The 27,891-nt window shown below is 45.4% G+C and overlaps 1 protein-coding gene across 3 annotated transcripts in view; it reads right to left on the reverse strand.

Annotated features, from left to right (window-relative positions):
- The window catches only part of EBF1 (EBF transcription factor 1), a 368,807-nt gene that overhangs the window by 133,822 nt on the left and 207,094 nt on the right, over positions 1-27,891 (reverse strand). The window lies entirely within an intron of this gene.

Below are 27,891 nucleotides of genomic sequence, written 5' to 3' on the forward strand. Positions count from 1 at the left end.
TCTATTGACTGGTTCCAAATACAATCCTCATGATTTTTTAAGAGATACCAGGATGGCCTGTGGGCAGCCAGGAGGCAGGGGCAGAATGGTAGAAAAGGACAGAATAGCCCCCAAGCCTGGGGGTTCCCACCTGCATGGCCCCAGTACTCCTCACCCCACCCGACTTTTCCAGGAGCAGAGATGAAGGCTCAGAGGACTCCCTGGTCCCTAGTACAGAGCATGTGACCTCCACAGGGGACAGACCCTGCATTCTTGGCCTCTGGGCTCTGTGCCAGCATGATCAAGAGGAGAGAAGGGGCCAGGAGGGCATCCCAGTACCCCTACCCCTCATAAGAGCACTTTCCTAGAGCTCTCCAAGATACTTGGTGTTGATGTTTATGTTATTTGCCTCCCTATGACTTTAAGTCATCTGAGCCAGGCCTGACAGCAGAGCCGGGGTGGTAGAAGACACTGCCAAACCACCCCTGGTACCTTTAGGCCTCCAAATGTGATCCACTATGTGAAGTGACAGCCGCTGCCCATTGAGGCTATGAAAGGCAGATGCTCAGGCCCAGGGCTGCCAAAAGGGGGGGGGGGGGGGATTGAAGGGTTGAAAATCTTCTGGCCCCCAGGAACAAGCCCTGTCATCTACCATCCTTAGCACACAAACCCTGCCCAGCATACTCAGGGCCCCATCCCTGGCATGCTGGCGCATGCCCCATGTGGATCATTTGCTGCCACTCAACGCCCAAGCAACTGCCAAGGGGGCAGGCGTCATGGGTGCTAAGGCCCTGCACCAGCCCTTATGTGGCAAAGATGCTTCCAGGGTCCAGATCTGGTGAAGGCTGCCTCACCCCAGGGACTGGCTCCAGGATTCCTGCAACATTTTCTCCTAGGCACATGCCAAATGTCTGACCCTTTGGGCTTGTGCTTTCTTAAAGGAAGGGATGCATTTGGAGCTAAAAATACCCCCTGACAATTATAGGGCTAGAGGCAGTATTTCACAGTGATTTATCAAGCTGCTTTTAAGCATGTGTGAATCCATGGACATATGTGTATCAGCCACTTTCAACAAAGCTGAGGTGATTGCAACGCAAAGCCTCACTATTACCTAACCAATTCCCATGCTTCAGGGAGCCAGTGGGTTTGATAAAGTGCCACCAGTAAGAGTGTGGTCACCTTTCCCCAACCCTGAAGTATATAACAAAGGCACCTGAGGGTTCCAGGGAATCCCAGGATCATGAAGAAACAGTCCAACCAGGACTCATCTATGTGGTTTTCTTTTGGTCTAACCTGGGCTTGGGTGGCAAGAAATCCAACCATCTGTTGTAGTTGTGTAGTTGTGTGTATGTGTAAGTTCTACCATTTAGAGCACTTAGACCCCTAGCATCTTCATACATCCTCACAGACACAAAACCAAAGTATTTATCCACAGTGAATCCAAATTAAATCCCCATAATGGGCCAAGAGAAGTCACTAAAGCATGTAAGTTTTCTGAGAATCACAGGATGTGGTAAAGGATGGAAGGATCCGAGGTGCTCACGGTACGCATGAGAGAGCTAAGAGCTCAGGGGTGCTGACAACGTTCATCCATTAAGACAGGAACTGGAACCAAGATCCAGAGACTTCTTCTAATTATGTGAGTTGTCTAATACAAAAGAGCTTTCCAACAATGAACCCAAAAGAAAATAAATACAAGAGCTATATGCATATGTCATACAGAGAAACCCTAAAATCTCCGCCCAAAAAGTCTCCCCCACAAAAGAAGAGAAAGTGCTCTTCTGGGCAATACATGTAGAACTGGAGGTGACTGTGCTGAGTGGAGGAGGTGAGGAAGTGAAAGACAGTTATCAGCTAGCTTTACTCATAACCAGAATATTCATAATTAAAGCAAACAGACTGACTAGAAAGAAGGAAACTGTTTTCCATATAGTAAAAACTATGATGGTGAGTAGAGGGAAAAGGACTGGGGAGGAGAGTTTTGGGAGTGGATTGGTACTGGGAACTTGGTGGTGACAATAATCAATATAGAGAGGTATGAAGCTGAACCCCTGAAATTCCATAATAATGTAAAGCAGGACCCAGATTTGATCCCCGTTATCTTACATGGTCCCAAGTTCACCAAGAGTGATTCCTGAATGCAGACTCAGGAGCATCACCGGCTCTATGCTCAGAAATCGCTCCTGACAGGCTCGGGGGACCATATGGGATGCCAGGATTCGAGCCACCGTGCTTCTACATGCAAGGCAAATGCCTTACCTCCATGCTATCTCTCCATCCCCAAAAGCAAAACATTTTTTAATTAAACCATTAATGCTAACCAGTCAGACTGACACCTGAGTTACAGAATCATTTGATCCTTCACTCCTTTCCACCTAAGCACATGCACATTACTTCACCTAGTTCATTACTACACAAAGCATTCCAAAGTTCTGACTGACTTTCTAAACAGCACATTTGGGTATTGGAACTGCCCTCCTCCTCTAATCCAGGGAGGCCCAGCAAGACACCTGGGTCTTTCCACATGAGTGTCAAAGCCCCATCTATGACCTGGAAGTACCCCTAGAACTACCTTGCCATATACCTGCAGATAGTGATGCTGGAAGCTCCTTACTGGAGATAGTCAGAGCAGTGAAGCTCCTTCAGACCCAAATAAAGAAGCAGCTGTGTAGGAACAACTGGAGATCCTTCTGCACAGAGTCTAAGCTGTCTCCACATATTCTTGAGGTGGGTTTGACAGGGAGCACTGTGGGCCAGAGGGTTTTCTTCATTGTCTGATCATCACTGGGACCTTGTGAGGCAGAACTTCAAGTCTCTTTGGTCACACCAAATGCACAGACAGAACCTGAGCAAGGTTTGCCAGAATTATAGACATCATCCCAGAAATACCCTCCCTGCCCACACTACAGAGATGCTTCACCATGGATAGGTGCCCTTGGTCAAGCATACACATACACCCTAAATGAGAGAAGTCCCCCTTGAAAACCTGAGAGCATAACCAGATAGAAAAAGGAAAGACTATTTGCCATGTTGACACTCTGGGCCATGGGACAAGAAAGTCACAGGGTATGGTTCATTCATGTCAACACTTGCCACCAAGCACATACCTGGACCCCAAAGAGGCCCCAGTGTAGGTGGCCAAGGCCTGACTATGCAGAGGAGGTCCCTCACCAGTGTATTGAAGCCCCTTTCCTTTGCTGGAATCCCAGAGCACACACCCCTAAAGTGGGGGCCTGGAATCTAAGTCTTGTATCTGTATGTGAGTGGGGAAGGAAGCAGAATAAGGCTCCAGATGGGGTGTCTGTTGGGACTGAGCTTGATAAGAGGTGGGAGCACAATCCTGACAAACACAAGCATGTGTTTGTCCTTCTGAAGGTTGGGGACAAGCAGGGGAAAGATGGCGCCTTCAACTTTCTGTCCCAAGGAACACAACCTGTAAACAGTCACACCCACAGAATCTGGCCCCGGGGAAGATGTGACAGAGAAAACAGGTCTGGGAGTTGGGGGTCCTTAATACACATTCATGACAGGTAAGAAAATGGGCTTCATGGGCAATGTTTATCCCATTCCTGGTCACTCCCAGGAAAGGAGACAAGAGGAAGTTCAAAGCATCCACTTGATGGCAGTTAGGCAGAGAGAGGAGGGTGAGGGAATATGACGCCTTCGCATTCCTGCATACCCTCTCCTGACCATCTGTGCTCCCTCTCAGCCATCCTCTGAACAGGAACACTGGGACATGACCTCATCCCCAAGTAAAGGGGTGATCATAGAACTGAATGGGGGCAGCTGTGCTCCCGGAAAACACATATCTTTGCAGAGTCTATGAAGTGATCTGTGAACACTTTCAGCTATCCCTAATCACAGCAGAGTTCATGTGAAACAGGAGCTGAAATGTTCTAGCGTTGTCACTCAACTTCCCCCACTTCCCTCAATTTTAATTGAGAGCAAAATGTTGCTCAGGATCACTCTTGCCTGCTTCAAGGGCAGTTTAACTGAATGAATGACTAGTGGAGATACTAGTCAAACCAAATCTGGAGAAAGACGACCAACACAAAGTTGACGGGTCTCCCAGGAGGCCTGGTCTGAAAAGATTCTGTCACTCTCTGGCAACTTATGGCTCCACAAAACACTGTCTTTGGATAGTTTTCTGTGGGCAGAAGGCATAAAAAGGCATTTAATACCCTCTATTTAAATGGCCATATTTAAAACCTTAAAGCAGTTGTGTTTTAGAGTATGTGTTATAGAGGCTGATGTTAGAATTCCACTTTCCTGGAGTTGGGGTGTTAGTACAATAGTTAGAGCATTTGCCTTGTAAGCAGCAGTGCCAGGTTCAATCCCTAGCACCCATATTAGTCCCCTGACCATCACCAGTAGTAACCCTTGAGCATTACTGTGTTGCACAAACACCCAAAAATGAGTGGGTTTTTCTTTCATTTTCTTCCAGGGACACAGAGGTTTAAATTTTAAATTTTTCTGTGAAGGTGACAGATGACAAAGACAAATCCTGAAGTTCAAATCTACCTTGATTTTGAGGCCATGACTGGGAACTTAACCACTACAGCTTTTGTTGTTCTTTAGGACTTTCTATATCAAGTTTGATCATTCAGAGTCATCTTTGCACACAAAAGAGAGATTTCTGGCTTCATACCAACTGTCCTAAGGTTGACATGATTTTCCTTCAAAGTTCCTCTCCGTTCTCCAAAAAACACTAGGTAGTACTAACAATTAAACTTTGGGGGAAGCATTTAGGATGACAAGAGATTTGAGTTAGTGCTGAGCAAGGCTAGTAACCCACAAATAATTTACCTGTGGGGGAACCTGGCATCACCTGGGTCAGTACTCTTTCAGGGTTCCCAGCTATTTTGGGTCACCCTTTATAGACACCTCAGTGTCACCCTGAGCACACCTTGCCTCTGTTCCATGGACCTACCCTTTGAACCAAAGCCTCTACTACAGGCTGCATCACTCCAGCTCAGCTTTCAGGAACCCTCTGCTTTCCTCTTAGTGCAGCACAGGCACAGAATCCCTGAAACTCTCCTCAACTTCCCTGATAGAATTCAAGGCTTTCTTCCTCCTCTCTTGCTGCCCCTGTCAAACTCCACACCCTGTACTCCAGCTGCCTGTGGGATCATCTGTGTCTCTGTGGCACAGACACTCCCGACGCATGCCCAGTATGCACTCTCGCCCACACTGTGATCTCACCAGAGTTCATTCTTTCTTCTCCCTTGATTCTTTTATTCCTATACTTTCTGCATTTTCTATAAATAGGCATTTTCCTTATGGAAAGATAAGCAACTTTATTGTGGTACAATGGCACTAGGCTTAGAACTGGAAAAAGTACCACCCCCATTCTACAAAGGACCCATTAGGAACTGAAAAGGACTGAATGGTTTTCTATTCTCTGGGACTCACCTTTGAGAACCCTCAAGAGCACTCCAGCTCACTCAGAATAATGTACATGCATAATTCATGAGTGAGCATGGACCTATCCTTCCATCCCTCTAACTTAAACATTCCTCCACCAATGGGCCTATCCTCTCAGTTACACTCACCATTGTTCTTACAACCCTGAAGCAGAACCTAAAGGGACAAAGGCATCTTTATTTAAGGGTATAAATGGTTCTGTCCCAAGGACCCTGGCAATAGTGTCTGTCCCTGCCTATCTGCTTCATTCTTCCATTTGTCATTCAGTTGGTCTTGTACCAACTAAGTGCTAAGCACAATGCCTATGGAGATAATCCCCAATGAAAGCTCAGCTAAGTGCCCTGGTAGGGGTACCTCTATGGAAGTACCTGGGAACTAAGCCAGGGCCAAGCTACAAGAGAGGAGTCAGGTAATTTTGGTGCACACTGAATCTTGGGAACTGACAGGAAATGGTCTGCTTTCAATCAACTGTCACGCCAATGCCATGTGATAACTGAATGATGGGATCATGGATCAGAAATACTGAAGAGAAGGGATAGACAAAATGTTTTTCAAATCCCCTTTGAGCAAAAGAAAAACAAAGATACATCTACCCTTTGACCCATTCCAGTCTCCAGAAAGAGCCACCAAAGAAGAATTCCTGGATGCGACAATAAACTGAAATATCAAGGAAAGGAAACAAGCTCCTTTTTGATGTTTGTTTTGTTTTGTTTTGTTTTTGTTTTTTTGGACCACACTCGGTGACACTCAGGGTTTTTTTCTGACTCCACACTCAGAAATCACGCCTGACAGATTCAGGGACCATATGAGATACCAGGCTTGAACTTGTATCAGGCCCAGTCAGCCACATGAAAGATAAATGTCTTATTGCTGTGCTATCACTCTGGCCCCAACACAAGCTCATTTTCTATGCAAAAACAAACAAAAAAGTTAAAAGGCCTCAGCTACAGAAGCTTCTTCCAAGAGAAAGGCAGAGACTTAAAAACCATGACAAGGATTGGTTGCGTCTGTACAAATGTCACAGTCTCTTGAAAACCTCCCTCTTTTCTCACTATGCCCTCCCTGGCTTCTGCCCTTGTCCCTGTCCAAATTCAGGCGCATCTCGCACTCTTACCCTTCAGTTCACATGCCACTTTGTGCGATGAACTGAATTTGAGCAATGGCTCATTGGAGGGAAAAAATATCCCTGCATCCCTAGTATTCCATATTGGCCAAGTTCAGGAGAAAATGAGTGACTCCTTAATTTGGATTTAAAGCTCAGAATTAGTCTCCAGATAAAAATGGCCAGTGAGCATTATGGCCTTGGAGTACTGACAATAATCTCATGAGCCCCGAATTATTCTGGCCATATTATGGACGATCCAATAAGACTGTGTGTTCTCGTCCATGGAAATGAAAGAAAAAATTTATCACTTTAAAATCATAATGCAAAATAGATCCTGACACTTTATTAAGCACTATTCCTCATGAGATCAGGAGGCTACTGATGGGAAATGAAACTAAAGCAATATTATAGACAGACAGGACACAGTTTAGCCTTTCTGAAGGTATTCTGTAGCTCACAGGCCATGCTCCCTGCATTGGGTCACTCTTTTAGAGTCACTTTAAACCAGAAGAACCAATAAAAACAGAACTAGAGAGCAGCTCTTATATCACAAAAATTGGTCTGTACTTTAACCAAATGAATAATGTTACAAGAATTTATAAATTATCTAGTCAAGATATTCCTAACTTGGGAGACCATGAATTTGTTACATAAGGTTCTGGAATGCCCAAATATTGCCCCAAATTGTTGCAAATATGTATTCTGTAGAAGGGACCTGGGATCCTTACAAGTACCAGTTGATGCCTCAAAATCTGTAAACCTTCACTTGTGTAAGTGTCCCCAATGCTGCGTTGAGAAAAGCATCTTTACTCACTCAAAAGTTACTGCATTTCAGCAGCTGGAGCAATAGCACAGTGAGTAAGATGCTAGTCTTGCATGTGGTAGACCCATATTTGATTCCCTATATGCCATATGGTCTCTCAACTATCATCAAGAGTAATTTCTGAGTACGTACCCTGGAGAACAGAACCTGAGCATTGTCAGATGTGACTAGGACAAAACAAAAGAAAACAAAAAGTGTTTCTGTATTTCAACACATGAACTCATCACACACTCAATCCAGCACTACTCCATGCCTAGCACCCAGGCCAGACTCCTCAGCCTCACACCCCCAAAGACATGGCTGTTTTAGAGACAAGCAGGCCCACTTCCCACCAGTGACACACAAAACTCAGAGAAGGCTAAACTCGGAGCTAAACTCATCCTTCTAATGGAATAATTGGGTTGAGTTGGTTGGGCAATCTGTACTGGTGCCAGAAGTCTGTAAGAAAATGTGGCCCCATTGTTTCCCACTTCACCTAATTTCCAGGATCAGGATATTCTGACACGCTAAAGGAGGGTGATACAGAGCCCTGTAGAGACGGAGATGCCAACAGAAGGATGACTCAGAAAGATAACCGGAGAGATAGTACAGAAGTAGGGCATTTGCCTTGCATGCAGCCAATCCAGGATGAACGGTGGTTCAAATCCCGACATCCCATATGGTCTCCTGTATCTGCCAGGAGTGATTTCTGAACACAGAGCCAGAAGTAACTCCTGAGCTCTGAGGGGTGTGCCTAAAAAACAAGCAAAAAGAAGGAGGAGGAGGAGGAGGAGGAGGAAGAGGAGGTAGCAGGAGTAGGTGTGAATACAAAAGGTGAATGAGAGAGAATGTCCCAGCCTAGCCTAGGCAGGAATTTCCATTCTGTATTGTGGCATCCTTGGCTGCCTCTCAAACCATGACCACATAGTGGTGCATAAATACAGAAACTATATATATGTATATATGTACATATATATGCAAGTATGTGTATATGCATGTCTATATGTGAAAGTATGTAAATGTTATGTATAGATAACACATGCATGTAGGTGTGGGTTTATGTGTATATATGTTTATATGTGTGGGTGTGAGTTCATAGGTATGTAAATATATGTGGACATGTGTAGGTACATGTTTATATGATCATGGACATATGCATTTTACTGTGTCTCTCTGGCACATTTTATTGGTGATTAATCTGGGCCTTAAACTGTGGACCACAGCCTCATGTGGGGAAGGGATTAGAATGTAACTGAATTTGTACTGAAAACTGTAAAATGTTTCTGAAGTTCCAATGATCAAAGTTTGGCTCAAAAGCCATACAGAACACCATGAATCATAAGATTTCAAAGCACTGCTGGCATGTCTTGTATTTCTCAGACAGAAAGGGGTCACCAAGTGGGAAAAATTTAAGAAGCCCAGATCTTAGCTGCATGTAAAAACCATAGAAGTAGTGAGAGACTAACTCACTGATTTCTCCCATTTCCAGGAGGTGGGAGGCAGGGGGATGGTCCTGCCTTCTCCACATAGCCTAGACAGAGGTCAGCATCTCCTTCACTGAAACCTCACAATAGTGAGTGGCAACCAATAATTGGGTCTGGGATCTGGATCTCAGGAGCCTAGATTTGGCTTCTTTGTTCCCATTTAACAAAGTTTTACAAAATTATTATCAAAGCAAAATCCCTGCAGCTTCATGCAATGGTATCCTTTAAAATAATTAAGGGGGAGGAGAGGGAAAACAAAAACAGTTCTTACATCTGAAGTGGTAGCCTGTTTTCTTTGGCTTGGTAGGTTCTGCAAAGCCTGTCACCTGAAATCCAGATGGCCATGGCCTCGGGTCCATCTGTCAGACTGTCTGACAGTTACTGGGAGAAGTTTGGAATGGCACCTGTACCCAGCATCGGAAGTGACACAGCGGGGTGAACCCCAGCATGTGGCTGACCACAGACACAGCCACAAACCTCCAGCAACCCTGTGGCCTCCTCTCACTACTCGATCTCCTGGGACACGTAACTCAGCCAGACTTTGAGTGCTATCGAGGAAGCTACCTTCTGCCTCACTCCCTCACCCCTGTCCCAAACCCTCTCTTCGTGGACAACCGATCACCAATCAAAACCAAGTTTAGTATCACAGGCACGAGGGTGCTGGCCTGATGCTCCCCATAGGTCCTGCCCAGTACCACAATGCTGGAGACAAGCTTTCACTCAGCTGGCCATGTCGCAGGTTTGCAGTAGCCTGAAAAGATAGAATCTCACTGAGAGTATAAGCCTAATCATCTGGGTGCTATGAAACACCATTTTAAGACCTGCTTCTGCCCTGCTCACACTGCCTCCTGGTGGGAGTCTGCAGGAGGGCTAGTGCCAGCTCAGCACTGCCAGGGACACTGTGTCTCATATGACAGCAAGCAAAGGTTCCCCCACATGCACACCAGCATGCACAGTGAGGGCCCAAGTAGACTCCATTTAACTCTGGTTCCTTGTCCCTTGCTAGAAAGCATGATAAGTCACTTCTTTTCTTTGTCTTGCTGCGTGGGGAGGGTCACTATGTTCACTGGGACTATGACAAGACTCTTCAGAATTAGAGTCCCTTATTATCACATTAGTACTGGGGAAAGTCACATCATTAACAGAATTTATCCTCATTTACTCTGTAAGAGCAGCAATAGTACATCGCTCTGCCTCTGTTTAATTACTTCCCTTAACAGGACTTATTTTTCTGGGTTGACCCTGCCTGGGCTCGCGGGCAGGAATGTGTGAGAACTCTCCCTCCTCTGCTCCCACTAAGGCGCAAGATGTTCTGCTTGTGAAGGAGCCCAGCAGGCAGGCTCTGGGGTCTGCCGCAGTTCACGCAGCATCTTCGCCATAGCAGCTGTGGCAGTGTCACCTCCGCATGCACGGCCTCTGCTCAGAGTAGGTGGTGACAGCCGCCAGAATACCATTCGCTGTAATAGGACACGGGATTCTGCTTGGTGGCAAACCCACATGTGTCCAGGAGTCCCCAAACTGCCAAAGTTGGGGCACAGCTGCCCCTACTGCTCTGGGGCTGCTTCTCCCCTGAGGGGAGGACAAGTAGGCAGTTTGTTCAAAGACACACAAACCCCATCAAACCAAGTCCCCACAAAACATATCTTTTTCAGACAACAAATGTGGAAAGCATTATACTTCTTTCCTTCCTTCCTTCCTTCCTTCCTTCCTTCCTTCCTTCCTTCCTTCCTTCCTTCCTTCCTTCCTTCCTTCCTCCTTCCTTCCTTCCTTCCTTCCTCCTTACTTCCTTCCTTCCTCCTTCCTTCCTTCCTTCCTTCCTTCCTCCTTCCTTCCTCCTTCCTTCCTTCCTTCCTTCCTCCTTCCTTCCTTCCTCCTTTTCTTCCTTTCCTCCTTCCCTTCTTCTTCCTTCCTTCCTCCCTCTCCTTCCTTCTCTTCCTCCTCCTTCCTTCCTTCCTTCCTTCCTTCCTTCCTTCCTTCCTTCCTTCTTCTTCTTTCTTCTTCTTTCTTCTTCTTCTTTCTTTCTCTTTCTTCTTTCTTTCTTTCTTTTCTTTCTTTCTTTTTCTTCTTTCTTTCTTTCTTTTTCTTTCTTTCTTCTTTCTTTCTTTCTTTCTTTCTGTCTTTCTTTCGATCTTTCTTTTCTTCCTTCCTTCCTCCCTCCCTCCCTTCCTTCCTTTCCTTTCCTCCCTCCCTCCCTTCTTTCCTTCCTTCCTTCCTGCCTGCCTGCCTTCCTTCCTTCCTTTCTTTCTTTCTTTCTTCCTTCCTTCCTTCCTTCCTTCCTTCCTTCCTTCCTTCCTTCCTTCCTTCCTTCCTTCCTTCCTTCCTTCTTTCCTTCCTTCTTTCCTTCTTTTTCTTTTTATTTTCTTGTTCAGGGCTATATGCAGCAGTGCTCAGGTCTTACTTCTAGCTCTGTGCTCAGGGATTGCTCCTAACGGACTTGGGGGGAACCTATGGAGATGTCATGGATAGAACCCAGATTGGCCACAAGCAAGGCAAGAGCCCTCCCCATTGTACTATTGTTCTTTACCTCCCTTTGTTCATTTCTTTTCTGTACAACAAGATTGTAAGCATCTAAGTAGAGGGACGAAATCCCTAAAATCGGTTTCCTTCTCAGAGTTCATGAAAATTCAGTTGGTATATTCTAAAGAACCACTGAATGGGGGAATTAATGGACTCACTCTAAGGTCTAGGGAAAAGCATAACCCCAGTATTTATGGACACATGTCTACAGTCCTGGAAATAATCTTTGAGTCCTGTCATCACCTGGATCACCTCACCATGATGATTGTTGGTGTATTCTTACTGGATGGCTTGACTAGCTGGAAGATGAGCTAGTGGGACACTCTGCTTGCTCACATTTTCCTCTTTACTCTTCACAGCAAGACTCAGGTAGCAACCAGGAAGCAAACAGAACATGGCCAATTCTACACTACTCTGAGGTTTCAAACTTTGTGAGAGCACCTAGATTCAAAGGCAAGGCACAAGCAGGCCTGCAGGCTCTGGGATCCAATGGACTGCTCTTCTCAGAGTGCTAAGGGTGCTTGCAAAGGTGACTTTTTTCTCTGCACCCCCAACCCAACTCCCTGCCACTCCAACTAGCTTTCAGGGCTGAGCATGAGAAACTGGGAAGTTTCTGGAAAGAGAGTGGAAAGTGACCCAGATCAGTCTAGACATAAACCACCAACTTAAGGACAAGATTCACGATTCGTGGTTTCCAAGTCAGCCTGATCCTATCTGCATTCACAGCATGAAGGATAAGTAAAGTGTCTCTTCTTCGTGGCTCCATCACTGCCATGAAGTGCTTCCCTGCCTATGTGGTCACTTGGACTTTAAAGAGAATGTTGCTTCATGCTTTGTAACACAGACAAGTGGTATTTCTGACTGCTTGGTGTCATCTGTCCCTGCTTCCCTTGGGACCCAGCCCACAAAGCACATGTGTCTCCACTGCACGCACATTAGGGTAACAACTAGCCCCGAGCCTTAGACCTTGGCATAGCTCTCATTACAAGTACCTCTGCTGCCCTGTCAACGGGCTCTCTGGTCCTTTCCTGTCGGCTCTCTCACTCTGTGTCAAAATCAGAGACCCCATAATCAACAAGATGTACCTCCAAAATGGCAGTGGGGAGGTCAACTTTTGCTTCCCTAAATCCTCAACAAGGAATGAGAACAGCCAGATGTGATCTAAAACCTGTACTAAAAATTTTCTCTTATATCGAACATTTGCCAGATGGACACACCAGATCCATTTAGACCATTTCTAATGCCCCCCTATTCCCCAGGTTCCAGGAAGATGACAGAGATGTTGAAGGTGTTGTCACCACAAGCCTCCTTTACAAACAAGAGGAACATAGTAGGGAGGAGATACAAATGTCTTCTCTTCCATAGCAAGCACCAACCAGACTGCCGAAGGGAGCTCCAGAAGTGGCCTTGCAGGAAGGAGCTGGCCTGCTGGGAGTAGTCCACTGACTTGTGCTCAGTTCTTCACACCTTGCTTGATCAGTTGCCTGGCCTGAATCAGGCCAGAACAAATCTACTTTTACCTCAAGAGAGGATGGGGTCTGTCCCCAAAATAAATAAACAAACAGCCACAAGGACAAAAGGTCCTAGGAGTAAGAATAGGGAACTCAAAAACAGCCCTGACAAAATGGACCCCATGTTTACACATTCTCCCGCCTGAGGTCTGAGCCAGACAACTTCCCTGCAACTTAAAACCAACTGCACAGGGGTTGAGAGAAATGCCAGGAATTAGCTTAGTCAAACACTGCCTTAAATAAATGCTCTTCTGCTGTTTCACAAGACACCAGGGCTAAAGTATAGAGTCAACCTGACCCTAGTGAATCCCACTCATTTGTGGCTATCAGGCCTCAGACTCTTTTCATTGGTTTTTATGGTCTCTTAAAAGTAGCATTGGTGGTGGGAAGTTGCACGGTGAAGAGGGGTGTTCTTGTTATGACTGAAACCCAACTACAATTATGTTTGTAATCATGGTGTTTAAAGAAATTATTTAATAAAAAAAAGGAAAAACAACAACAACAACAAAAAAGTAGCCACCTTTGAGAGCCTGAGTACAGCAGAGAAGGGTGCCTGCCCTGCATGTGGCTGACCTGGGTTCTATTCATGGCACCTCCTATAGTCCCCTGAGTTCCACCAGAAGTGATTCCTAAGTAGACAGAGTCCTACCACATGTCTCATAAAAACAAAGCAAACAAGAAATCAAACAAAAACAAGGGGGAAAGGGTGGCTTTCAACAACCACCTTTTAAACCTATTTCAGTTGAATTTTGTGTTTGTATTGTTTTGGAGTCACACCCAACAATGCTCAGAGCTTACCCATAGCTCTGGGATCAGGAGTTATTCCTTTTATGCCTCAGGGGATCATAAATGATGCCAGTGCCAGAAATCTATCTCAAGTTGCCACGCATAAGGCAAGTATTTTACCTATGTACTATTTGCTTTAGCCCCCAGATGGCATATTTTAAAATAGCATCTTTCACCAGATCAAAAATAATGCATCTTTTTAAAAAACTATTTAAATGTAATAGAGAAATTTTAAAATAAAACACCTGTACTCAGTTCTGCACACTCTTTTCATATATTACCAATTTTATCTCTATTTTTCATATTACATCATCTTCTAGGCGTGCTTTAATCCCCTAGCATTTCATCACAGAGAAGAACCAACAAATCTATGGTTCTATTTCATCCAAGTTTCTGCTGCTCCAAGTGAACATACTTGCATTTAAATGAAAATCCTTATCTCTGAATGGTTCCTTAAAAGTTTCCTCAGTCAGGAATTCCCAGGTCTTGGGGGAAGAGGGGTGTGCACCTCCTTCCCACATAGGGCGGTTAGGAACTCAAGTCACAAACTGTCTGAACCCTTTTGGGGAAGCTCTAATATGACAGGGTGGTTATGTTACTGGAGTGTTACTGGAGCTGCATGGATATGTGGTTCCAAAAAGCCAGCTAGCTAAGTAAGGAAAGAGCAAACACAAGGAACATCCACTGCCACACCCAGGACAAGATGGGTAACTGCCTGAGGGGCAGAGAACATATCATATGGGGGAGGAGGGTGCCAACAACACAACTTTGGTCCCCCAGGACCTGCTGTGAGAGGACAAAGGGGCAAAATGGAACTCCAAGGCAGGGCACAAATGAGCATCAGGGCTCAGGGTCTGAGAGGAGGGTAGGGGTAAGAGTACTTTGCTGAAAGGCTAGAGCCACACCAAGCCTGGGAAGCTGCACCTCTGTAAGAAGGTCCCACACTATGTGCTTATTATTTTTGAGAGATTATGTAGAGCATAGTGATGGCCTCCTCTCTTCAAACTACCACTGACAGGAGCTGGGCAAGACTTCATTACCTGCCACTGCTGATGATAGGCATCGGAGCTTTTCTACATTCCCCACAGCAAATTTCACACACCTATGTCTTGCTCCTGAGAAGCTGCTGCCTGAACAAAAGGCCTCCACTGCCATGGATGGTCCCTCCAATTTGCAGTTTCTCCATGCTGTCTCATGAGGCATAGGAGCTAGCTGCCCAGTCATTCCCAGAGGGTTCTGCTATGCTCTCCACTTGATAACTCTAATTCCCACTACACATACACACACACACACACACACACACACACACACACACACGAGATCTTGGAGGCCCCTTCAAGAGGCTGCTTCTCTTCCTGCCATGAATCTCCCTACTTTTAACCTCAAAGAATCCTCTGGACATCAAGACGGAGGTTGGAGAAGAAGACTCAAAGAACTGGAGCTTAGATTGTGCATGTAAAAGCCTGAGGCTAGAACTCTGGTTCATATATGCCCAGAGCATAAAGAGAGCATGCAGGAGAAACCCATAGTACATACAAACCAGGGCTGTCACAAGAACCATGGCCCATCCTGGGCCTCTTTCCATGTTTCTCTGGGATAGATATGAGTCATGCATCCCCAAAACACTAGTTTTCCCAGAGTCAGGATTGTCCACCCTGATTGTGACACCATGCCATTTGCCTCTCTCTGAGGGACAATGGGACCTCAAAAACAAGAGCCATGCCTTTTCCTCCTGAAATCTCAGGACCCATCCTGTTCTAGAGCCACTTCTTCTGAAAGGACAAATGACTAACTGCTCCCTAGGACTGAGAAAGCACCGAGAAACCCAAACATTTGAACCCAGAGTGCCAAGAGCCCCAAGACATCCTGGCTGTGAATTCAATGTGCAGAGTCCTGTGGCAGTCCTACTGATGAGCCAGACATTGACATGTGTGCAGAGCCAGGCTGAACTGATGAAAGGCAGGGTGCTCAGTGGCAGCGATCTTCATTTCTTTTCTCATGTAACAAGGACTCTCATCTATACTCATAAGCACCAAGCTCTACAGAGCCTGACTGGTATAAAGCAAAGGATATTTTGGCACCCCCAAAGTATGCTTTACAATGATGCCACCAAACTTCGTCACATAGGCATGCCTGAGATTGAATGAGGCTGCTTCAGAGACATCCTGACTTAATGGGTGCAAAGCAAATCCATTAGCAGGGAATTTGCCTTAGATTGGAAGAAACTGCTGGGCTTGACAACTTGCAGCCTTTTGAACACTCTCTTCTCTTTCTGCCAGGTTGCCACAGAAGGGTGGGCTGTTGAGACTGAGGCTTGTGGGCAGCATAAAGAAGGAAGGACACAGAGGGTATGGATTGAGATTCCTACTGGCCCTGAACCCTGCTCTGGCCCTCCTGCCATTTTAAGAACAAGTGATAAAGAGGTGCAGAAGATGGAAGAAGTCCTCCTCTGGAGATGTAGCCATCTCTTAGGTAGCCAAAGAAAGGCAGAGACTCACCAAAAAACATGGGAGTGTTGGTGATGGAGCAGAAGGGAAAATGTAGCTTGGAGAAGGGGTGATCATGACAAAGAGGTGTGAGAAAAGTTCTGAGAAGTGATATTCGAGCTGAAACCTGAAGGACAAAGTGCCAGCCTGTGCCAACAAGCCAGGTGAAGGCCAGTGAGCATAAGTCAGTGGACAGGACAGGGTAGGGCAAGAAAGAGCAGGGTCCCTATGGGGACATAGTCCTTCCACCCACACAATGGCTCAGGATTGGGTTCTGTTGCACTGAGGCCTCGCTTCTGCCATCCCCTTAGTTCTTTCCAAAGTACCACTCGTTCCACTACCCACCCAACACAGGTCTGAGATCCTCAGAGAATGTCATGTATACTCCCTATCCTGCTGCCCCTTCCCCAGTGCTCTCTCATACCTCTCTGGAATCTCACACAGAGCTGAGCATGCCCTGCCAGTCATTCTAGGTTTGATCCACCTTCTACCATTTTTCAGAAGTGTGATCCTAGCCCTCAGGTACCCTAATCTCCCCTACCCCCCAAAGGGACACTGGATCTGAAATTCTTCCTTGGAATGACTACTGTGAGGATTAAGAGGATATCCGGGCCAGAATGATAGTACAAGTGGATAGGAAATTTGCCTTGCATCCAGTTGATCCAGATTTGTTCCTGGGCATCTCATATGATCCCCAATTTTCCCCAAGTCCTGAGCACAGACCCCAGCACTACTAGGTATGCCCCCTAAAAACTGAAAATAAAAAAGAATACCTGTGAAATTCAAAGGGCCTTGAATGGCATGTAATAAATGTTCAATAAAAGTTTAACCACCATTAATAGTTGCTTGATCTCAGTCATCCCTTATCTCCATCTGGACCTGAGCTCGGTTTCAATACAAGATAAATAAATGCAGGCTGGTGCGGTGAGGTGCTGTCCTTTCTATAAGCGGGGTCTGGGGATCGGCTGGGGATTAGGAGTCTGGTGTTTATATGGAACCTCTTTCCCCGGAGGTATTTTGCATATAATACAATAGCCTTAATCTGATCACAGCAACAGGGAAAGGTCAATAAGGAGCTAAACCATGAAATTGGAATGTGTCTAGACTCCAATTACCGTAGAAAATATAACCATGTCACAGAACTCAGTTCAGGGCTTGGTGTTCTCTCTTTCCTGGGGACACAGACTCTGTCTTGTACCTTTTCTATCTTTGTTAGATCTAATACATTAGTCCTCAAATACCAGGGCTTCGGGAAGATCAAACTCACACAAGGTCAGAGCTCAGAGGGAAGTAGAAAACACCTCCGAGGCATCCAGGCAGGGAAATAGGCTCAGAAAAGTGAGGGGCCATGCTTGAGACCACATGGCTGGGTCATGGTCGATACTAAATCTGGTCCTGGAAATGCTCCTGCACTCTCAGCAACCCCCTTCCCCCATGGCCCTGTAAGGTTCTGAGCAGCCACATCCATCAGGAGGGCACTGGAGGGCCAGGTCTTCCCAGCCTCATGGTCTGTATCCTACCTCATCTGAACTCCAAGGTCCTTTGGGAGTCGAAAGTCAAGGCTGGCAGCCCCCAAAGCTGCATAAATCTCTCACCTAAGAACATCCTCATTTTTCTCTTGTCACACCCTTCCAGCCCAATATTTGACAGCTCCGATCGGGCACTGTCCAAACATTTATTAAAACATTTTAAGTGATGAATATATCCAATTATTACTATTAATGCAGCTAATACTGACTAATGAGGGGGAAAGGCAGGGGCTGGTGGCCCGCAATTCATTACCCCTGCCTTGTCAACAATTCAAGCCCGGGACCTAATCATCCATACCGGGCTCTGTTATATTTCACACGTCACTTTTAATAAGTCACTCAGTGCCTATAAATTAATGTAACATGTCGGCGTTTATGAGTGTGGCTTTGTCGCTGTTAACAAATGATGTTCCGGCCCAGTCTACAACAGCCAGGCAGTGACGAATGATGGAAGATGATCTCGCTCCAAACTATAAATGGCCCCCTGGGGACCTCGGTAATACATATATACAGGGCCACATAGTACATACATCCTGGCACACAAAGATATGCCCACATCAACTAACAAAGCAAGCAACACATGCCAGGGCACCATTAGGGGAGCCTAAACAAAGGATGTAATTTGTGGCAGAGAAGCGTGCAGATGACAGGCCTTCTTCTTCCTCCAATAATGTTGGGAACCCACAAGGAGGGGTTCACCCACATGGTCTAGGGACCTTTCAAGAATGGGAGTTATCTAGAACACTCTTGGCCCCAGAGTAGTGTGAGGAGAAGGAAAGAAATTGTGTAGAAGGGGAGAAAGATGTATGTGAAACAACGGGGGACAGGGACCAAGGAGATTCGGGCACATTGGTGGTAGGAAAGGACAGAATGAAATATCCCAAACCACAGAGTCAACAACAAAGAAATTATAAGACCCAAAGTGGAGTGACTAAATTTACAAAGGTGCCTGTGAAGATGGCAGGCTGAGAAGGGGAGGAAAGGATGGACTCTGGGAACATTGGTGGAGGGAGGTTGACACTGGTGCTGAAACAGTGTATGTCTAAAATTCAACTATGAATAACTCTGTAAATTGCAATGCTTTAAATAAATGTTTAAATAGGACCAATGGAGACCACCAAAAAATGTACGTTTTACTCTATTGTTCTTGGCCAACCTGCTGGTCCCTGGCTGCCACTGTGGTGGAAGAGATGCTCATTTGTGTCTTTCCAATCTCTAAAATCACCAGCCTGCCAGTAGAGACACATCAGTTCCAAGTTTTCATTTATGTGACACTCAAGGGTCACACCTTCTTCACTCAGTGCCCCTGGTGAAATCTTGCTGGTCATGGGAGACAGCCCAGAGGTTGACAGAGCTGCGCATGGCATGAGACCTTGGGCAAGGATGATACCTCCTGGGCAATTATTTTGCATCCAGGGTCCCAGTTCTGGGCTCTGAACTGTTGGTATTGATGTGACCTCCTGCTGATATGAAACTATGAGTAGAATAAGCCCAGTTTGGGACACATTCTGGAACTTCTTTGAGGTTTACATGGATTAGAATGTGAGATTCTTCCTCCTGGCCAGCAGACCTCAACTTCAGAAATAATTCGAATAAACATACAAAAGAACTTGGTACAATATCAAACTGTACTAGAAAATTTTAGGAGAAATTTTCCAAGTCCTAAACTCTCCACTTATCCAGGTACACCCTTAGCCCTGAGAACCTACTGGCATTATTTTGTCTACAACATGCATCCACCCCATAAACCTATCTCAATCTGTCAGAGACTGCCTAACTTCACCTGGAATATTGCACATATTGTTCTGGGAATTCTCTCTGCAGTTTGGCCATGCCTAAGGAGTTAGCTCAGACACAATAGCCAGAACTCCCATCACAACTACCAAAGAACAGGGGCCAGAGTGGGAAGGATGCTTGCCTTGCCCACATCAAACCTGGAATCAATCTCCAACATCCCATATTATCCCTTCAAGCCTTCTAAGAGTGAGCCTTGAGTGCAGAGCCATGAATAACCCCTTAGTTTTGCGCATCATAAAAGCAAAAACAAAAAGCTGCTAAGAAACAAACCAAATATTCTTTTTGAGGTTTCTATAAAATGTTTTGCCATGTTGCCCCCCTCTATCCTTACACTACAGTTCAAAGTGTAGAGGATAAAAACTTTACTATTATAGTATCTAGACAAAAGCTTGTGTTTGACAAACCTCCAGTTTATAAAACATTAGAAGACTTGTATATAATGGAAATTTTGCTGTTATGATCTAACTACATTCTAAAAAGTATAGAAAGTTAAATAAAAATTTTTATTTGGTTTGGTTTGGTTTGAGCCACACCTGCTGATACCTAGGAGTTACTCCTGGCTCTGAATTCAGGAATAACTCCTGATAGTGCTCAGAGGACTATATAGGATGCTAAAAATGGAACCCAGATTGGCAGCCCCAAATGGGTTGGTTCTTTTTTTAATCTTCCACAGTATTGCTCAGACTCAGAGAGAGCAAAAAAATGCCATGGACACTAGCTAGCCTGGTCTCAGAGGAAAGAGTACCTGAGTTGAACTGGCCTGCCTGGGGACATGCTGCCCCATTAGCCACCCCAAGATCTGGGACTGCTCCATACCATACTCCTTATATTCCTGCCAAGGCAGAGCAAAATTCACTGCCTAGCCAGGGCACTGCTCACTTTGTTCTTGGGGCATTGAGAAATGTCTGGAGCTCCATAAAACAGTCTTAAAGGACATCCAATTGTGCATTAGCCCCTGAGAAGGCTCATGTGCCCATGAGCTGAGAGTCACAATGGGCAGCCTCTGTCTTCTGTGCTCCCACAGCTTGCAGGAGGGAAGAAAGTCTGTACTTTGGGAGCAGGAGTCCTGGTAACCCTGCAGAAAACTTCTACACATGGGGTGTGGCAAGCAGGGACTCAGGCCCCAGAGGAGCTTGTGAGATACTTACAAAAGCCAATATCAGCAGCTGAAGGTGAAGCCCGGCACCCTTGACCCAGAGCAATAGGGACGCAGGCTGCCTTGAAGTGATTCAGGCACATGTGAGAACTCATTTGTGAGGGCATGTGAGTGAGTGTGAACTGAGTATGTTGAGTGAGTCTGTGAGATGGTATCAATGTATTTATGAATGTGTGGAGTGTGTCCATGAGATTGTATGAATGTGTGTTTGAGTGTGTGAAGATATGTGTGCAAATGAACGTGTGAGTCTATGAGCACATGTGAATGGTTGTGCATATGTGTGAGAGCATGGGTGTGAAAAATGCATGTATTAGTGTGTATGAGTGTAAGAATGTCTTTGTGTGAGAGTATATTTGTATGTGAATATATGTTAGTGTGTGAGTATCTGAGTCAGTGCGTGTGTGACGAGTGTGTGAGTGAGAGGGAAGCAGCTGAGGGCAGTCTGAGATGGGCTTGGCACCCGGCATAGCAGAAGAAGCTGGAACACAGTCTGCTCCTCTAGTTTCCATGTATGAAGACATCAAGCAGGAGGAGACAGCTGAAAAGCGCTTTCCCCTGGCAGAAGGGAGACAGGGCCCAGAGAATCTCAGGGGGAACAATTTGCATATCAAGGCCCCAGGAGGCCCCAAAGGCTTGGAGTTCTCAATGAGAGAATATAGGCCAGGCCCACTGGCTTTGCCCTTCAGTGTAGAGGTGCCCCCCCTAAGAATAAAGAAACCCCCTATTGTCATTATTTGCCTTCTGAAATCAAGAGATTCCTCCTAGCCCTATGTCTATAGCAGGACTCCTTGTTTTCTGTTTGAAAGCTGGCAGGATCCTCTATACTCCACAACCGCATCTCAATACCAGTTTGGTCCTTGCCCATTTTCCTCTTTGGGCAACCCCCAGCTCTGAATTCCCTCCCTTTCCCTTTCCATTTCTTCATCTGCCTCTGCCTCTGAAGTGTGTCCTTTGCTCCCGAGACTGTGTTTACTGCATAGAAGCAGGAGAATGTATCTGCAGTTTCTGGGACACCAACTTTACTGGCTTTTCTTCCCAACCAGAAACAGACATGCCTGGCCCTTGGGTAACAGAGAACTTCACCAGCTAAGGATAAGAAACCCAAGCCACACCACATACAAGGTACACCTGAAATCTGACCAAGTGTGTCCTGGACTGGGTTCCCCGGAGGATCCTGGTTCCATGTCCTCCAGGGAAGATGCTCTGAACACCTATCAAGCATGGGAGACAAGAGTGTGAAACCATGTGCTCAAGGTCCACCACATATCACAGCTCCCCTAAACTCCAGAAAACCAGAAGTGCAGAGTGGAGAAATTGAGGTTCCACCCGAGGGAAGAATCCAGTAACAGTCAAGGATAGGCTGCCCTAGGCGATGATGGAGACAAGACCGGAAGAAACCTCCCAGAAATATTCAGGGCACTGAGATCCAGAGCACTGAGGCGCTCATCTATTGGGCTGGTAATGTCCCCACGTGTCATGCTAGTGTCAGGCCAGTGAAATGTCCCGGAGTTTCATCTTCCACCAACAGATTGCTACAAAGAGCAGACTCTGGTATCAAATCCAGCGTGGGGCACTCTGCACAAAGCTCCCACGTGAGCAGGTTCCCATTCCCTTCCTCCCCCTCGCAATTGGGCAATGTCCTGGACACATAGTGAATCAGCCCTTGGGAAATGACTCTGAGTGTGACAAGAGCCCCATGATGTCGCTAGAACATGCCAGGAAATTAGTGAAACGGGCAAGACAATCAGAGGCCTGCAGGACTAGGCAGGGAATCTCTCCAGCCTCATGTACCACTGCTCAGATACAAAACTTTGTCACAAGCAGTTCTGTCCTCATTATAGCTGCATGGATTCTGGGGCACAGGGAGTGGAAGTGCATTAGCATGGCATGAACAGGGGAAGGAGGGGACCTTTAACTTTAACTTTGCAGACTTGAAAGCTCAGGGAATGTTAGTCTCAGTGGCAGGGCTGGTTTCACAGTTCCTCCCTGATCCAGACATTGTGTCCAGGACCCTCTTCAACAATGCACCTGAACCAGCTGTCTCCCAATCTAGCACCGAGTAGTTCTTTGTACTCTTTCATCATAGCACTTGTGTCCATCGGTGATTGAGCCAAAGAAGAGGCTATGGCTACTGCCTGGGATGGGTCTCTATTCTGCTTGCAGTAGAAAAGATGAGAGCACCTGAAGGGCTTAGAAACTCCTTGTGATGATTCATAGGGATCATGGGCCTCCAGAAGCCTTTTTTTTTTTTTTTTTTTTTTGGTTTTTGGGCCACACCCGGCGTTGTTCAGGGGTTACTCCTGGCTGTCTGCTCAGAAATAGCTCCTGGCAGACACGGGGGACCATATGGGATACCGGGATTCGAACCAACCACCTTAGGTCCTGGATTGGCTGCTTGCAAGGCAAACACCGCTGTGCTATCTCTCCGGGCCCCAGAAGGCTCTTTTATCTATAGGTAGTATGAGACCAGAGACAAACAAACTGGTTAGAAGCCGGTTCAGTGAGTGGGACTTTCCAGAAAGACAAAGGTAGCTGTGTGTGTGTATGTGTGTGTGTGTGTGTGAGAGAGAGAGAGAGAAAGAGAGAGAGAGAGAGAGAGAGAGAGAGAGAGAGAGAGAGAGAATAAATAGGTCTGTGGTCTGTGTAATCATTTAAATCTTTTATTTTATACTTTACACCTTTTCACTCCCTGCTTTTTATTCCCAATACACTTGCTTAGAAAATGACCAATATTAGTTTTTAAAAGTAATAACCACTATCAGTGGCCTTATGAGATAAAAAGGCAATATGGTTAATAATCAAGGGAAACAGAGCATATTTCCTCACTTCTGACTAGCTGCTACTCTTCCTACCAACAAGGGAAAAGGTACCCCTCTCAGAAGGATGAGAAGAAACTGCCCACAGAAGCACAACCTTGTTACCTGATTCGGGGGCACATGAAATCACAGCTGGGCACCACTAGAAAATCATCTGCCCAGTCCTACATCATGCCTCCAAACCCTGCAGCATGGATGTCAACTCCAAAATGGTGGATGGGATGGCTGCCAGAATAGTAATCGGGCAAGGAGGTCAGAGGGAAAGGAGAAGCAGAAGAGGGTTTAAAATGTTAGGTGTAGAGTCAGAAGTTCCCAAACAAACCAGTTTCTAATGACACAAGAGGAAATACAGAGGTACCCACAGTAGACCAGAGTCTGCCACAAAGTTTTCCACCTAACTTTCCTTTTCAAACGCGAGGGAAAGACCTGAAAATTCAAGTTGGGGGGTGGGGTGGGGTGGAAGCTGGTTCCTGGTATTGATTTATATCACTAGTGTGCCTTTGAAACTAAACAATACCAAAGAAGTGGGGGATGCAACCATATTCCCACTTCAGAATAAATTTCCCAACAGTATGATGGATGTGGAATAGAGATCAGGTTGGCAGCAGAGGAGAGAGAGCATTAGGGAGGTAAACCCTGTCAGTGGTGGTATAGAAAGTCGGTGTTTAATTAGGGCCAGCAGGCAGCAAAGGTAAATGTCTACCCCAGCCGACCACGTGCTGGTGAACACGAAGATGTACAAACTGATCAATAGTACAGAAGAAAAGGGCTCAGGTATACATGTAGAGTCATGCATCATTTCAATAAATTATGCTGTGTGTACAGAGAGGTATTGTTTTTTTGGTTTTCTGTTGTTGTTGAGTTGGTGTATTATTTTTTTTCCAGCAGTCATTTTGGGATCAAGAGCTAAATCATTTTAGCCACATCTTGATTTCTGCAAAATGCGGCAGGAATTATGAGACCTAATAGCATCCTGACAATTAGCATATTACAAATACAAAAAATGATATATTAAAGGGTGAGGAGGAAAAAAAGGCCAGCGTTTTACACCTACAGTAATATAATTCCACTACTTAATGCAAAGTAACAGGCCTCCGAGTGTTTGGGATCCTCTCGAATGGTGTTATCTCCTCTATCAGTAAATGAGACTATGTGAACAGTACTACCTATAAATAATTCAGGGCCTGAGATGGCAATTATAGAACCATGCACAACTAGCATGAATATTTTATGAAGGCTAAAACAGCCCTCAGAATGAATCATGGAGAGATGAACACATACACTCCACACACACACACACACACACACACACACACACACACACACACACACACACACACACCAGGCAGTTTGGACCAAATTGTATTCCAAGACAGGGCTTCTCTTTGATCCTGGCATACCTTTATTTAGTTGAAGCAATGCCCAACGTTACATTCTTTTCCTTTCTTGCATTTCTTTTTGTTTGTACTGGACCACACCTGGTGACAATCTTCAAGGCTTATTCCTGGCACTGCTTTCAGGAATTACTCCTGTTGGGGTTTGGAGACCATCTGGGACACCAGGGATCAAACTCGGGTTGGCAGCAAGCAAGACAAGCACCCCACCTGCTGTACTATGGCTCCAACCCCATCCTTCCTGGTATTTCTTAAAATCCAAATTCAGAAAGAGGAGGACTAGCTGTATCAATACGTCAAAGGGTAGAAGGAAGATGAGCCATTTGTAGCCTGACTCTATGTGGCAAATTTGGAGATTTGTTCAGCCTCTCCAAACAGACTCCCCTCTCCAAAAGTAGAAAGTTCTAAGGCACCAAAACAAAAAACTGAAAACATTATCAACTTTAAGCTCAAACAAATCCTCCCTGAAAACTACCCTCAGGAAAAAATAAGCCTTTATTTCTAATTATCCCTTGAAGGATATACCTATGATTCCTATGTCCTCTCCATCTAGTAAGACAAAACAAGTACCATGAAGCTTGAGCCTGAGCAAACAGACAAGTTCCTATATTTCGTGCCCTGTTAGGTTGCACTTTATTTTACCTAAAACAAAGATCATCCCTGGTTCCTATGTATGTTTATTTACAACTTGGATTTACCCCAAAACAGAGATTGTTTTACTTGTAAACCTGGGGTGGACTGGCTCAGGATAGTACCGTCCTTACTGCCCCACCTAGGGGTGATCTCCATACTCAATAGAAACGGCAGTTCTGGCAGGTAGCTGGGAAGACACAAGGTAGAAGACTGCCAGACTATACGTGTTTCACCCTCAGCCTGGTTTGGATTATTTCATGTGTGACAGATTCAGACTCGTTCACCAGGGGTTGGAGGTATGGCAAGTGGGGTGATTTTACAATGCCCCCCTTCACTAGTATAAGAATGGCACCCAGAATATGTCCAGAACTGCTTCTGCAACCAAAGGAAAAAATGCCATTATTTAAATTTATATCTTGCTCCTTGATTTAAAGAACAGGGACTATTAGAATAAGAGTTCCTACTCATTTGATTTGTTCAGGTATTAGTACTCATCTTTTGTGCCAACTCTTATTTACACATACTAGGATAACACCATGTGGCAAGAGAAAACACTACTTCAGTGTAAACATAATCTACCATTTTAATTACCATTTCTAACCCCCCCCCCTACTCTAGCACCTTCACACAAGAGGCTCAGGTTCATGATACTTTGGGATCAATAGGTGACAGGTTGTGTTTTTATCTGATGACAAAAAGAACAAATTCGAAGAAGTCAAGGGTCTTAATATAATTCACTCCTTCCAAAACATCTGAGATAAAATTTTGGCTTCAGTGTCTTCATTATGCAGACAAGAAAAATTTATCAGAGATGTGGCATTGTTTTTAATGTGAAAATATGCTGGTTTTTTTTATAGTTCGCCTAAATGAAATACTAGGTCAAAATGATAGCATAAGATTTAGTAAGACTGGCAACAGCAAAACTCAGTAACAACTTTAAATATTTACAGTCACCACATCTAACGCCACTATCTTTTATAGCCCCCAATAGATGTAGTAAGGAGTAAGTAACCATCTCTGATTCCCTAAAAGACCAGGGAAAGAGGAGCAGAAAATTGGGGGTTCTGCAGCCCCCAAGCTCATAGTCTGATCCTTCTGTTCTAATCTCTGAGGGGTGCCATCAATATTCACAAGTGCACAGTGCCAAAAAGTCAGTCCTGACACACTTTCTGCTTTGTGTGTCCTCTCCAAGAGTGAAGGGAACACAAGGTGCTTGCTGCCTCTAACCTGTACCCCAAGAGCTCCAGGAAACATAATCACTGTCGAGAGAACTTGACATGCATCCTGTTATTAAACTTTTGCAGACTGTGGGTCACCATTCCTTGAGACTGACCAAATTGCTGGATCAGAGGTACAGATATGGAAGGAGAATCCACCAAGTCTGAACTGTTCTGACAGCTCTGGGAAGCCAGAGCAGGTATCTCTGGGCTATGTCAGCACAGCACACAGGAAATCAGCAGAAACCATATGAAACCCTCTCTCCAACCATGCACAGCTCTGGGTATCTGGATCTGGAGGAGAATGCATGTGCCTTCTCTGACAGTAAGACGCTATTTGGCCCAAAACGAAGTATCTTGTGGGCTATTTTCTTTGTGATGCTCACTTGCAAACTGGCTTGATTTCAGACACCAAGGTCAGAGAATTGCCCGGCCCTCTGCACAGGAAACTGGCTTGAGACAAGTAGCTCCTCTCTCCTCTTCCTCTTCCTTCTTTTCCTCTTCCTCCACCAGATCCCTGACTTCATCCCAAAGAACAAGTGCAGGCCTGGGAGAGTTCAATAAAGCAATCAACTGGAGAGAAGCAACATGCCGGGTCCAGTTTCTCTTCTCGGGTCTCCCCCAGGAATCACCTGGGTCACTGATCACTTATGTGCACATGAAGGGGTTAATATTTGCTTTTCCTTATTTTGACAACCATGTTTATCTTTCAAAAAGGCAAGCAGAGGCACAGTGTAGTATTGTGGTGCTAACTGCTAACACATGGGCAGGGCGACATCCTGGCAGAAAATTCTTTCATTCTTTTTCATGAGCCCAGGCCAAGATCAACACCGAGAGTTTGATTTTCTTCGTCATGAATTGACAGCTTATTTATCTCGATGGAAGAACTTGTTAAGCCCCCTCTAGTCACCCAGGCAACTTAGGAGGCATTCAGCTAGCTAACTTCAAAAATATTATTGTGGCTTCATAAGAAATTGAGATGAAATTATTTTATCCTGCTTCTTCATTGAAAGCAACATTAAGGTTAATTAAGGTTAACATTAAGGGTAATCTTGAGTCAGAATCCCCACCAAATACTGCAGACACCCACTCAAAAACCCCCATTTGGGGAGGGCATTCTATCTTGAAAACCTTTGTAGACCAAAGTCTTTGCTAGATACTACCAAGTTTTGTAATAGACACATTTCCCTCAGATCCTCTTCTCAATAATGCTCAGGAAGCCTCATTAGAATAATTAGGGAAGAAGTCATTTCCC

The sequence above is a fragment of the Suncus etruscus genome, chromosome 6, assembly GCF_024139225.1.
Source record: "Suncus etruscus isolate mSunEtr1 chromosome 6, mSunEtr1.pri.cur, whole genome shotgun sequence".
Classification (NCBI taxonomy): domain Eukaryota; kingdom Metazoa; phylum Chordata; class Mammalia; order Eulipotyphla; family Soricidae; genus Suncus; species Suncus etruscus.